The sequence below is a fragment of the Chenopodium album genome, chromosome 11, assembly GCF_948465745.1.
Source record: "Chenopodium album chromosome 11, dcCheAlbu1.1, whole genome shotgun sequence".
In the NCBI taxonomy this organism is placed as follows: domain Eukaryota; kingdom Viridiplantae; phylum Streptophyta; class Magnoliopsida; order Caryophyllales; family Amaranthaceae; genus Chenopodium; species Chenopodium album.
This window is the reverse complement of record NC_137844.1, coordinates 50,765,131-50,777,158: the sequence shown is the minus strand read 5'-3', so window position 1 is coordinate 50,777,158 and position 12,028 is coordinate 50,765,131. Positions and strand designations below refer to the sequence as shown.

Below are 12,028 nucleotides of genomic sequence, written 5' to 3'. Positions count from 1 at the left end.
CGTGTAAAGATCCTATATTATAGATGTGGTTAAAAATTCCGTTGAATTTGTAGTTATGGGACTTGGGAGGATTCTGAGTTGTATGATTTTTGTTAAAATACGAAATAATATACTATCTTCGTTTCTAAAAATTCGACTCGCTTACTATTTATTTTGTCAAAGTAAAATAACTTTGACCACATTTTATGATCTATAATGTATAAATAAATTAGCATGTTGGAGCTTATTAGAATTCTCTTATTAAAACATTTCCAAATATCAACTTTTTATAATTTTTACTAATATATAGCCGAAACTATTTATGATTAAAGTTGATCATTGAAGACCGCGCAAATACCAAATGAATCAAACTTTTAGAAACGGAGGGAGTAGAAAGGATAACTAAATTAACTAAATTTTGTTTTGTAGCAGAAGGCTAGCAGCTGTAATTATTGATACAAACTTATTATGGTGATGAGTTAATTGGAGACATAAAGGTAGGTGTGTCTATTAAAGATGCATAGGTGCTAAAAATGAGGCAGCCCCAGGCAATCAGCTGTGTCAATCAGCCGTTGTTGTGGGCCATACACCGTACCTGATAATAGTATTATATTCATTTGTACGGATTATTTTAACGGATGGAAATTGCCAGTTAGTGACGGTGGCAAGTAACCCCTGAATTGTCACTCTTATTTTCTTTCTCCTGACTTGAAGCTTTCATCAATGGCGGAACCCGAATCCGAATACGAAGATATCTTCAAGAAAGGCACCATAGCTGAAGACAGTTCTGAAGACGAAGGTCTTCGAGGTTCCTGGTACACCGAACTGTTCTCCGCACAATTTCTCGCAAATACCGCAAAATCTTCGTTGAGTACCACAATCTCATGGAAGACGACGCTGGTTCCCAATTACATGGTCGGAAAAGTACCGTCCCAAATTCGTCGGATGGTTCCCAATCTCATGGAAGACGACGCTGGTACCATAATTGGTCGGAAAAGTGCCCAATTACATGACACGCATCAAAATTCGTCGATGAAATAACCGAAATCACTCCTCAAATGGTCGGAGAAGATGATCTCACAGACAAGTTCAATTAGGGTTATCAGTTTCAGAAAGTGAAGTAAACAGACGGAAGTGAATTGCTTTGACTAACGATACTCAAGTTAACGTTTCAGCAACATCATTGTAGAGTTACATATTTACCCCAGGCTTAAACGTAAAAAGGACGAGAATACCCCCTGATTTACATCCTATGTCAATCAAGCTGATCAACTAGTATTTCCCCGCTAAAAATAACTTTTTAAAATGATATCTTATGAGTTTGGATTAATTTGAGTAGTCACAATAATCTTCATTCCAAGTAAAATAACATTTTAATTGTCAGTATAAAAACAATTTATATAAAATTTATTCAAAACCTAAAAAACCAATACTTTCATATTTGCAAATGAAAATGAAATAACTCTTGATTAAAGTATTGCAATGAAATGTGTACCCACAACTCCACTAGGCCACAATAGCCAATAAAATTATATAACTAAGTTCAAATGATGAAGATTTTTTAACAAAAATTACATGTCTTATTAATATCCAAATTTAAATTTCAATAATTGACACGAAGTGATGAAGAAGCTTTACTACTACTCTTATCCTTACCAAGGCCATCCTGGGAATATGAACATCCTATTTTGATACTCCCTCTGTTTTTCAATAAGTGCTTCATTAGCACTTTTTGTACCATTAATGAGTAGGGCTATGCAAGGTTATATTGGTCTTTCTCTCAGGGTATCAAAGTTTGTTATGCTAGCTATATACTGCCAGCACTTAGTTTGTTAGAGGGTCTGAATTTCTAGAAAGATTCTCTAGCCGTTTTCCTTAGGTTTTCAGTGTAATAAAGTAGTGCTTTGTCATGTAGTATATAAGGTGCAATGTATCTTCCTAGCTGGTAATGAGCAATGATCAAATATTCCCTCTGCTAAATCTCTTTTCTTTTTTTTGTCATTCCCTTGCATCATTGATTTCATTTACTCTTTATGGTATTAGAGTCAGGTTTATGCAACATCGGGATTGATATGTGCGGAAAGGAAATCTTCTCATTTGTTTAAAGGTTTTGATCATCAGCTGTTGATCTTCTCCCTTCCTTTCTTCATCTCTAATCTGTTCTATTTCTTTCTCTTCTTCTTAAATCTTCTCTAAAATGGCAGCTGATACAAGCAGTGTTTTATACCTGCATCCAAATGATGGTTCTTATTCCATCAGTGTTGATAAGCTCACTAGAGCAGTAAATTACAGGTCTTGGAAAAGATCCATGGAGATAGCACTTACAGCAAAGAAGAAAGTGAGATTTGTTCAGGGCACAGTGCTCAGATCTGCATATGCAAAAGATCCAGTCAAGGCAGAGCAGTGGGATACTTGCAACTCAATGGTAATATCCTGGATTCATGGTTGCTTATCTATACTACTCATAAATTTTTTCTGTATGTAAGCACTACTAGAGAAACCAGGGTTCAGCTAGAAAAACGTTTTTTATGTCTAATGGATATAGAAAATACAAGTTGAATAAAGATTTATATTACTTGAAATAAAACAACACCTCCATTATTGTTTATTACACTAGTATGACTAGTTTGTGGGAAGAAATTGATGCAATGAGTATTGCCTGTTGTTTCTGAGTTTGGTTCTGAGATTAGGTCATTGTTGTATGCTATTGCTAAATCTCAAGAACATAGATTATTTCAGTTCTTGAATGGATTAGATGATCATTTTAGTGCTATGAGAACTCAGTTGCTCATGCTTACTCCTTTGCCAACTGTTGAACCTGTTTATTTAATGTTACAACAAGAAGAAAGTCAGAGAGAGGTGTTACTTATGACTAAGAATGAACCAGATATCTTAGCTATGTATAGCAGAAATCCTGGAAACCCAAGACACTATCCACCAAATAATGGTGGAAATAATAGAGCAGTTGGGTGTAGTGTGTGTGTGGTATAAAAGGTCATGGACTAGATAGATGCTGGAAGGTCATTTGGTATCCTAGTTGGCATCATAAGTATAAACCAGCATCTGCAAAATTTGGTGCTAGATTGCAAGATCAGAAGTGGAACAACACTACAAGAAAATGGCTTATTTCCGATGGAACATTTCCGATGGCCTATATAAACCGTCAGAAAATTTTAAAATTCCGATGGTTTATAAACCCCTCGTATTTTCCGATGCTTTTTAAGCCATAGGAAATTTCCTATGGCTTTAAGCCATCGAAAATAAGCAAACTCGATTGGCCTAAAATCCATCGGAAACCTTATTTCCGACTGTTTTTCCATCGAAAAAGTTGGATTTTCCGACAAAGGAATTTTCGACAGACATTTTCCGATGGAAAACCGTCGGAAATCAAGTTTCCGATGGATTTTGATGTATTTTCGATCGAAATAAACCATCGGAAATAAGCTTCTTTCTTGTAGTGCAAGCCAGCACCAAAGATTGCTGCTGTTGCTCAGAGTGCTGGATCTGAAGGGCAAAGCAGCTCAGGCAATGTGAATCTTACTCAACAATAGTTCGGGCAACTATTGAGGCAGTTTCCTGCAATTGTTAAAGGAAGTGATACAGATGAAGAGCTTGATAACAGCTTCTAGGAATGGTTTCTTCATGTGATGTTATATCTTGTGTAACTGAAGAATGGATTATAGATTCTGAAGCTTCTGATCACATGACTTCATGTTTGAATTTTCTCACTGATCCTAGAGAGTGCCAAGAACATCTCAGAATTAATTTTCCCACTGGAGCAACAGCTAGAGTATCTCATATAGGAATGGTTGAGCTGAAAAATGTTCTAGTTGTTCCAAACTTCAAGCATAATCTCTTGTCAGTACACAAGCTGATGCAACTCAGTGTGAGGTAATCTTCAGCAAGTCTCACTATATAATCAAAGACATAGTGACAAAGAAGATTAAAGGTGTAGAGAAGGCTAGGAATGGGTTGTACTATTTGGTAAACACATCTGTTGGTGATGTTTTAAATCAGCAGGGCATTGACAGTAATGCTCATTCTCATCTCATACTTGCTTAACATCTCACTCAAGCAATGAGAATATGCCATTTTCAGTATGGCATCACAGATTGGGTCATGCATCCTTAGGAAACCTTCAGCATATTGAATGTATGAAGAAAACTATGATTGAGAACAGTCAAGTGTGTGTAACAGATATTTCTTAACCATGGTTGATGATTTCTCAAGAATAACATGGATATACTTGCTGCAGCAAAAATCCGAATCTCTAGGGAAACTCATCAAATGGAATTGTTCATCAGACATCTCGTGTGGACAGGCCACAACAAAATGCTAGAGTCGAGAGAAAGCATAGGCATATCCTTGAAATTGCCAGAGTCTTAAGATTCCAAGTTGATCTTTCCTTGAGCTATTGGGGTGAGTGTGTTATGACTGCTGTTCATCTAATTAACAGACTCCTTACTCCTGTTTTGAAAAAAAAAAAACTCCATATGAGGTTTTGTTTAAAACTGTACCAGAATACTCACATTTGAGAGTATTTGGATGTCTTGCTTTTGCAACTAATCCAACTGGAACTACAGATAAATTCCAGTCTAGGGGTGTTGCTTGTGTGTTTCTTGGTTATCCTGCAACTTAAAAAGGATACAGACTGCTTGAGATACAAACAAAAAGAATTTTTGTATTTAGACATGTTACTTTCAATGAAACTATCTTCCCATTTCAGCTATCTTCTCTTGATCAATACATGAAACCTATTCCAAGCAAATTTCAAACTTAGCATATCAGGAAGTTGCTCATGATTTTCATTGTTTCATGACAACTCTGACTGCTATTCAAGATCCTGTATTCTATAAACATGCTATCACTGAGTAGTATTGGGTGGATGCCATGAATAAGGAGCTGGGACAATGTGAGATAAATGGAACATGGAGGGTTACCACTCTTCCTCAGAGAAAAAGGGTCATAGGCTGCAAGTGGATATGAGGCAAAATACAAGTCAAATGGTGAGATTGAAATACACAAGGCCATAATTGTGGTCTTAGATTGCAGACAACAATATGGCTTGGATTATGGTGAAACCTTTGCACCAGTTGCTAAAATAACTACTGTTAAAGATCTTTTAGCTGTGGCTACAATGAATGCTTGAGTTACAACTCAGATGGATGTAATCAATGAAGCATTCCTACATGGTGACCTGGAAGAAGATGTTTACATATCTCTTCCTCAAGGATATACTGGTTATGGTAGCAAAATTGCTGTTGATTCTCATGGAAACATACCTGTAAAGAATTCTCAGCTTGTTTGCAAACTCACTAAGTCTTTATATGGCCTTAAACAGGCTCCAAGACAATGGTTTGTAAAATTATATTCTTCTCTTATCTCTTTTGGCTACACTCAATCTAAGTCAGACTACAACTTGTGTTCACTAAACATCATAATCAATCTATCACAGTTGTGCTAGTGTATGTTGATGATTTACTTATCACTGGCAATGATAATCAGGAAATTCACCTTTTAAAGCAACTTATATCATTTCATTTTCTTATGAAAAACCTTGGTCCTTCAAGATATTTTCTTAGATTGGAAATTGATCACACTGATCAAGGGATATTCATTTCTCAGAAGAAATATGTCACTGATGTGCTGAAAGAACAAGGTCTTCTCAATGATGAACCTCTCAAGCTTCCTATAGATACTCATTTGAAGCTTACTCTAGATAAAGGAACTCCTCTGCCTAACCCTATTATCTATCAGCAATTGCTTGGCAAATTGATTTATCTGACTATCACTGGGCCAGATATATTATTAAATATGCAATTGCTAAGTCAATTCATGCATTCCCCTACTTCAACTCATTTACAAGCTGTCAAGAGACTTCTCAGATACCTTGCTAATTCAACTTCTCAAGGCATTCTTCTTGCCTTATCTTCTGCAGCACAGTTGACTACTTTTTTTGATATGGTATTGACTGGGCCAGCTGCCCCTCAACTTGAAGATCCACCACTGGTTATTGCATTCTCCTTGGGAAATCACCTATCTCTTGGAAAGCCAAGAAGCAGTCAGTGGTGGCAAGATCTTCAACTGAAGCTGAGTACAAAGCTATGGCTCTTACAGCTTGTGAATTTAATTGGCTCAAAGCTCTTCTAAAAGACTTGGGAATATCTTATCTTGGTCCAACCCTTCTCAATTGTGACAATCAGGTTGCTCTTGCCATAGTTGCTAATCTTAATCTGCATGAAAGAAAAAAATATGTAGAAATTGACTGTCATTATGTTCGAGATATGGTAAAATCAAGAGAATTGGTCACTGCTCATGTTACTCTGGTGATCAGCTTGCTGATATACTCACTAAGGGTTTATCTGTCAAACAGCATCAACAAATTCTGCTCAAGCTTGGTGCTAGCTCGTTTTCTATCACTCAGCTTGAAGGGGGGTGATGAGCAGGGCTATGCAAGGTTATATTGGTCTTTCTCTCATGGTATCAAAGTTTGTTATGCCAGATATATACTGCCAACACTTAGTTTGTTAGAGGGTCTGACTTTCTAGAAAAATTCTCTAGCCGTTTTCCTTAGGTTTTCAGTGTAATAAAGTAGTGCTTTGTCATTTAGTATATAAGGTGCAATGTATCTTCCTATCTGGTAATGAGAAATGATCAAATATTCCCTTTGCCAAATCTCTTTTCTCCTTTCTATCATCCCTTTGCATCATTGATTTCATTTACTTTTTAGCCATTTACTTAATCCATTATAATTTTTGTGATTTATATATTAGAAAAAATTATAGTTTTATGCATAATTATTAAAGTCGTTTCAATATATATATATTTCAGTTATTATAATTTATATTTATTAATAATTAAAAATATTGTTAGTCAAAGATATACATCAACATATCAAAGAGAAAGAGGAGCCCTTACTAAAAAAAAAAACGGAAGGAGTATTCTACTCTTTTTGTATGTCATAGATATCCACTTCATGACTTCATCAAAACCAAAAATGAATCAAACTACTACTACAGAGTACAAACCACACTTTTTTCATTTTGTTTATAATTTCATTCGTATTAAGTAATGAAAACATTCAACACGTTTCAAACTTCCATTCAACCCAAAGGTAAATATTTACCTACATCCCATGGCAGGGAACACTGCTTGCACCCCCCACCCTCCGCACGTGCCCTACCCCGCCCCTTTTTATTTACGAATTTTCCGCAAATTTTTATAAAATGTTCATTTATGTATTGGTAAATGTTCATTTATGTATCATAAGATGTTCATTTTTATAACAAGGAGTTTTTTGTTCAAATTAATATTTTTTTTTTGAATTGAATTTTAAGAATTTTCTATAATTAAAAAATGAGAGCAAATTTATTTATAAGGATTACTGCATTTAAATCATTTTTATTATAAGAAGTATTGCATCATCCAATGTTCATTTTTGTTTCTTCTTGTTTCAATAGATGTTCATTTTTGTATTATCAAATGTTCATTTCAAAAGCTATGTGTAAGTTTAATAGTAAGATGTATGCAAATACATACGTCTTAGAATTCTATTTATTTATATAAAACGTTGTTAACAAATAATCTCCAAATATAAAATAAATTTATTTTAATTACATGTAATTGTTCCATAAACATGAAAGTGAACCAAATGTACATATGTGTCTTGCTAAATGAACATTATTTGTAACATTTAGTATAATATAATATATATCCTCCTTGTTGCATCTTTAATCATATACATGTGTAATTTTCATGAAAAATATTATCTGAGCACAATATATATGATGCCTTCAACTTCCTTACTTGATTATCCTGTACAATAAGAGATAGACCAAGTTTTTCAAAAAAAAAAAAAAAAAAAAACCAAATAGTAATAATAGCAACACATTCCAAACAAAAGTATGTGAAATCTAAAAATTCAAAATTGAACATTTACGCAAGAATAATAATTACGTATTCAGAAATGAACACACTATAAAGATATAAATTTTTTTCAATATATGAGAATGAAAATATATAAATCTAAATGAACATGTTTTATATTCTCAATGAACATTTTAATCACTTCCATTAAACAAAATATGACAATTAAATCATTCACAAAAACAAATTTGAACACATTGCTTGAAAATGAACATAATTCAATATGAGAATGAACAAATATTATATCTAAATGACATCTTTTAGCATAAAAATGAACATATACCAAAAGTCAAATGAACATATTCAATACGAGAATGAGCAAATATAAAAATTTAATTGAGCATTTTTTAATATATAATAACAAACAAGTATTAAAAATTGAAACAAATATCTTTTAATATGAGAATGAAAAAGTATAAAACTAATGAATATGCTTTGATATAAAAATAAATATTGTATTATGCAAAGGAACACATTTCCCTATGAGAACGAACATGTAATGCAAAGAGAATGAACATATATTAATATGAAAATGATTATAAATGAATATGAATTTCATTTAAAATGATTTTTTTTCCATCTACAAGGAACATTTATGATAGATACTAGCCAAAATTCGTCAAATAATAGTTTTTAGTGACAAAATAAGTAATATTAAATAATAATTGATGGTTCAATTTCATAAATCAAATTGAAAATTAGTCTTTAATTTTAGTTATTATAATTTATAATATTTTTTTTTGTTTTGCAATTATAATTCAATTATTATAATAACATTCACTTACATTAAAAACTATGAGAAATCACAAACTCTAATTGAAATTCTTATTAGATCTGTGAAGAATTCTAATGATTATTTATTAATATGTAAATGACCATATACTAATATATAAATGAACATTTACCAAATAATAATGAACATTCATTAAAAAAAATTCATTACAAACTCAGTTTACATTTCTATAATTCCAAAATGAATCATATGTATACTAATATATTAAAAGGCGTTTCTAAAAACGTCGATGTGCCACGTAATTCCCCTTTTTATTGCGCCACGTCACCTTTTCAACATCTCTTGACGCCACATCATCACTCATTATGCCACGTCACCCAAGAAATCAATAGTATTTCATATAAAAACATAAAGACAAGAAGATTCGAACCCTTAACCTTATATATCAAAGGTGACTACATAACCATCTAAGCTCATATCAACTATATTACCAATATGTAAAAACTTTTATATAAATGCAAACCACGAGATTCGATTAAAAAAAAAAGAAAAAGAAAAAGAAAATCACATAATAACTCAATTTTGGTTTGACAACGATGATTTCAGTTTTAAAAAGCCTTTAATAAAATTTCTTGGTTGAACTTCTACAACAGTCGTAACCCGATGCAAAGCCCAAGGTACTTGATCACTAGTTATTCATTATATTAGGGCAATTGAACCATTTCTATAATTCCAAAATGAATCATATTATTCATTATATTAGGGCAATTGAACTCTATTTTTAATTTTTTGTCCAATAATTTTATAAGCTAATAACACACATCACAAGTTAAATCAACTTAAGTTTTCAAAAAAAAAAAAAAAAAAAAAGAAGTTAAATCAACTTAAAATAGAGTATATAAAACATCATTCTACTATGATCTTAAGAAATCATTATTACTAAGTAAAATTATAAGAAATCATGAACTAGTGAACTACTACTATTGAAATTTCATATTATTGAAAAATAAGACAAATAAAAAGTAAGGGTTTGACCTTTTTTTCAAAAAATAAACAAAATCATCAACTTACAATTTGATTGTTGGTCGTTCTTTTGAAGAAATTTTTTTCGATTTTTTCTTTTACAAGTAGAGATCTAAGAACATTTTAATTTATTTTTCAAGAATTTTTTTGAAGATTTTGGTAGTTTAGGAGAGAGAAAGTGGTAAAAATATGATGAGAGAGGAAAATGGTAAAATTATGAGGAGAGAGAAATTTTTTTGAAGAAAGAGGAGAGAGAAATTTTAAATATTGGTAAAATTAAAAAGAAAACCAATTTATAAGAGGAGAGAGAAAATGTAGAAAACTAAAGGGAGAAGAGGTGTAGGTGTTATGGAAATTTAGTATGTGTGTGTGTTGGAGGGGGGGTGTAGGCAATGATGCCTAAAGGGAGTTTAGGTAACAACGATCTCAACCCAAAATGTCTCCACCACTCCCCTAATCTAGAACACTTGGTACACAAAAGATCTTAGCACTTTTTTCACAATTTTATAATTGTACCAAATTAAAGTACGTAATTAGATACTATGAAAAAGTTCATTTGTATAATTAAAATAACATTATACACTAAGGAAATTAAGTGTCACTAATTACAGCCAAGTGGCAACTTAAACAAGGACACGTGTAAATCTAAGTTTACCTAGACTGAAAAAAGACATTGTTGTCCCCTTCAAGTTAAGCAAAAATGTCTGTTTCATAATCCTGTCCCCTTTTTTCCTTCAAAATATTTAAAAATGTAGTACTACATGGGTCTACCCACCCGAAATATCCAAGAAAACAGTACTCCTTATTTTGTAAGGAACAACTGTCATCCAATTTCATATTGACACGTGTTAATTTATTATCTCACTTTTCAATATAGACACGTGGTGAATAGTTGTATATACAGCTGTACTTTTTTAGCAAATGAAGGACAAATAATTGAAAAGGCCAAAAAGGAAGATACTACGGAGTACTACGCTAGCTAATATGTTTAGATTCCGCGTATCACAAAGATTACACGTGTCTTACCATGTATTAACTGTATTATTTAACACTGCTAAGTATTTTTGTCAATCCTAAGTTTCCTGATATAAAGACATAACACATGCTGTAACTGATTAACCACTCATAAACACACACACAAAAAAAAAAAAAAAAAAAAAAAAAAAAAAAAAAAAAAAAAAAACATCAGTAATAGAGTGTCCTTTTCATCAAGTAACATACAAAAAGTTACTAAGCTCAAAACAAGCCAGCAGTCAAAAGTTGTACGAAATATTTGGTTAGAGACAGTATGGATGGAGGAAATATGCAATGGATTGACCCAAACGCTCCGAGGGGTTCTCACTCTGAAGACGAGATGGTGTTGGCGTCGAGTTGCCGGAAGAAGAAGGCAGGGAGGAAGAAGTTTAAGGAGACGAGGCACCCTGTGTACAGGGGTGTGAGGCAGAGGAATGGGAATAGGTGGGTTTGTGAGGTGCGACCCCCTAATAACAAGTCTCGGATATGGCTTGGCACGTATCCTACTGCTGAGATGGCTGCAAGAGCGCATGATGTTGCTGCATTGGCGCTTAGAGGTAGGACTACATGCCTCAACTTTGCAGACTCAGCATGGCGATTGCGTGTTCCTGCATCGACAGACACTAGGGATATTCAGAAGGCAGCAGCTGAAGCAGCACAAGCATTCGCAGGGGAAGGATCAGAAATGAATGTGGGGAAGAGTAGCAACATAAACGATAATGTTATAGAAGCTTTTGCAGGTGACAATGAGGTAAGGAATGATAACTGCGAGGCTTTGCAGGGAAATGTTGAATACATGGATGACGAGGCACTGTATGACATGCCAGGGTTACTGGTAAACATGGCTGAAGGACTCTTGCTCCCTCCACCTCATAATCCATATGAAGAATTTAGCTGGAATGACACAGAGAGCGACGGTTATGAAGTGTCGCTATGGAGTTATTCCATTTAGATAGTGCAGAGAGAGCATGGGATTTCCATGCAGGTAAAAGCTAGGAGTGCACAGGCCTTATTTTACTACTACTCATGCCACAATATTTGAACGGCATGAATTTTCAATCAAGATTATCGTATAAAATATTCTTTTGCTAGAAGTAGAATGAACTTTTATGGGGAAGGAGGGGGGGTGGGTGGGCACAATCACTAACTGAACATTCAGCTGGGAAACATACAAGAGATGTGTGATGGGAGGGAAATAGATAGTCTAGAGCGTGTTTAGTTTTGTAATGGTAGAATTTGCATATGATGTATTGTTATAACCTGCATGTAACAATGTGAGTAGCTCAAGCAAATTAATGCAGCTTGAAGCAAGTAGTTAAAGATTAAGTATTGCCGTTTTGATTATGATCTCTA

General features: G+C 33.5%; 1 pseudogene; it reads left to right on the top strand.

Annotated features, from left to right (window-relative positions):
- Positions 1–10,846: 10,846 nt before the first annotated feature.
- LOC145569089 (dehydration-responsive element-binding protein 1A pseudogene) lies at positions 10,847–11,733 on the top strand (annotated as a pseudogene).
- The last annotated feature ends 295 nt before the right edge of the window (positions 11,734–12,028 follow it).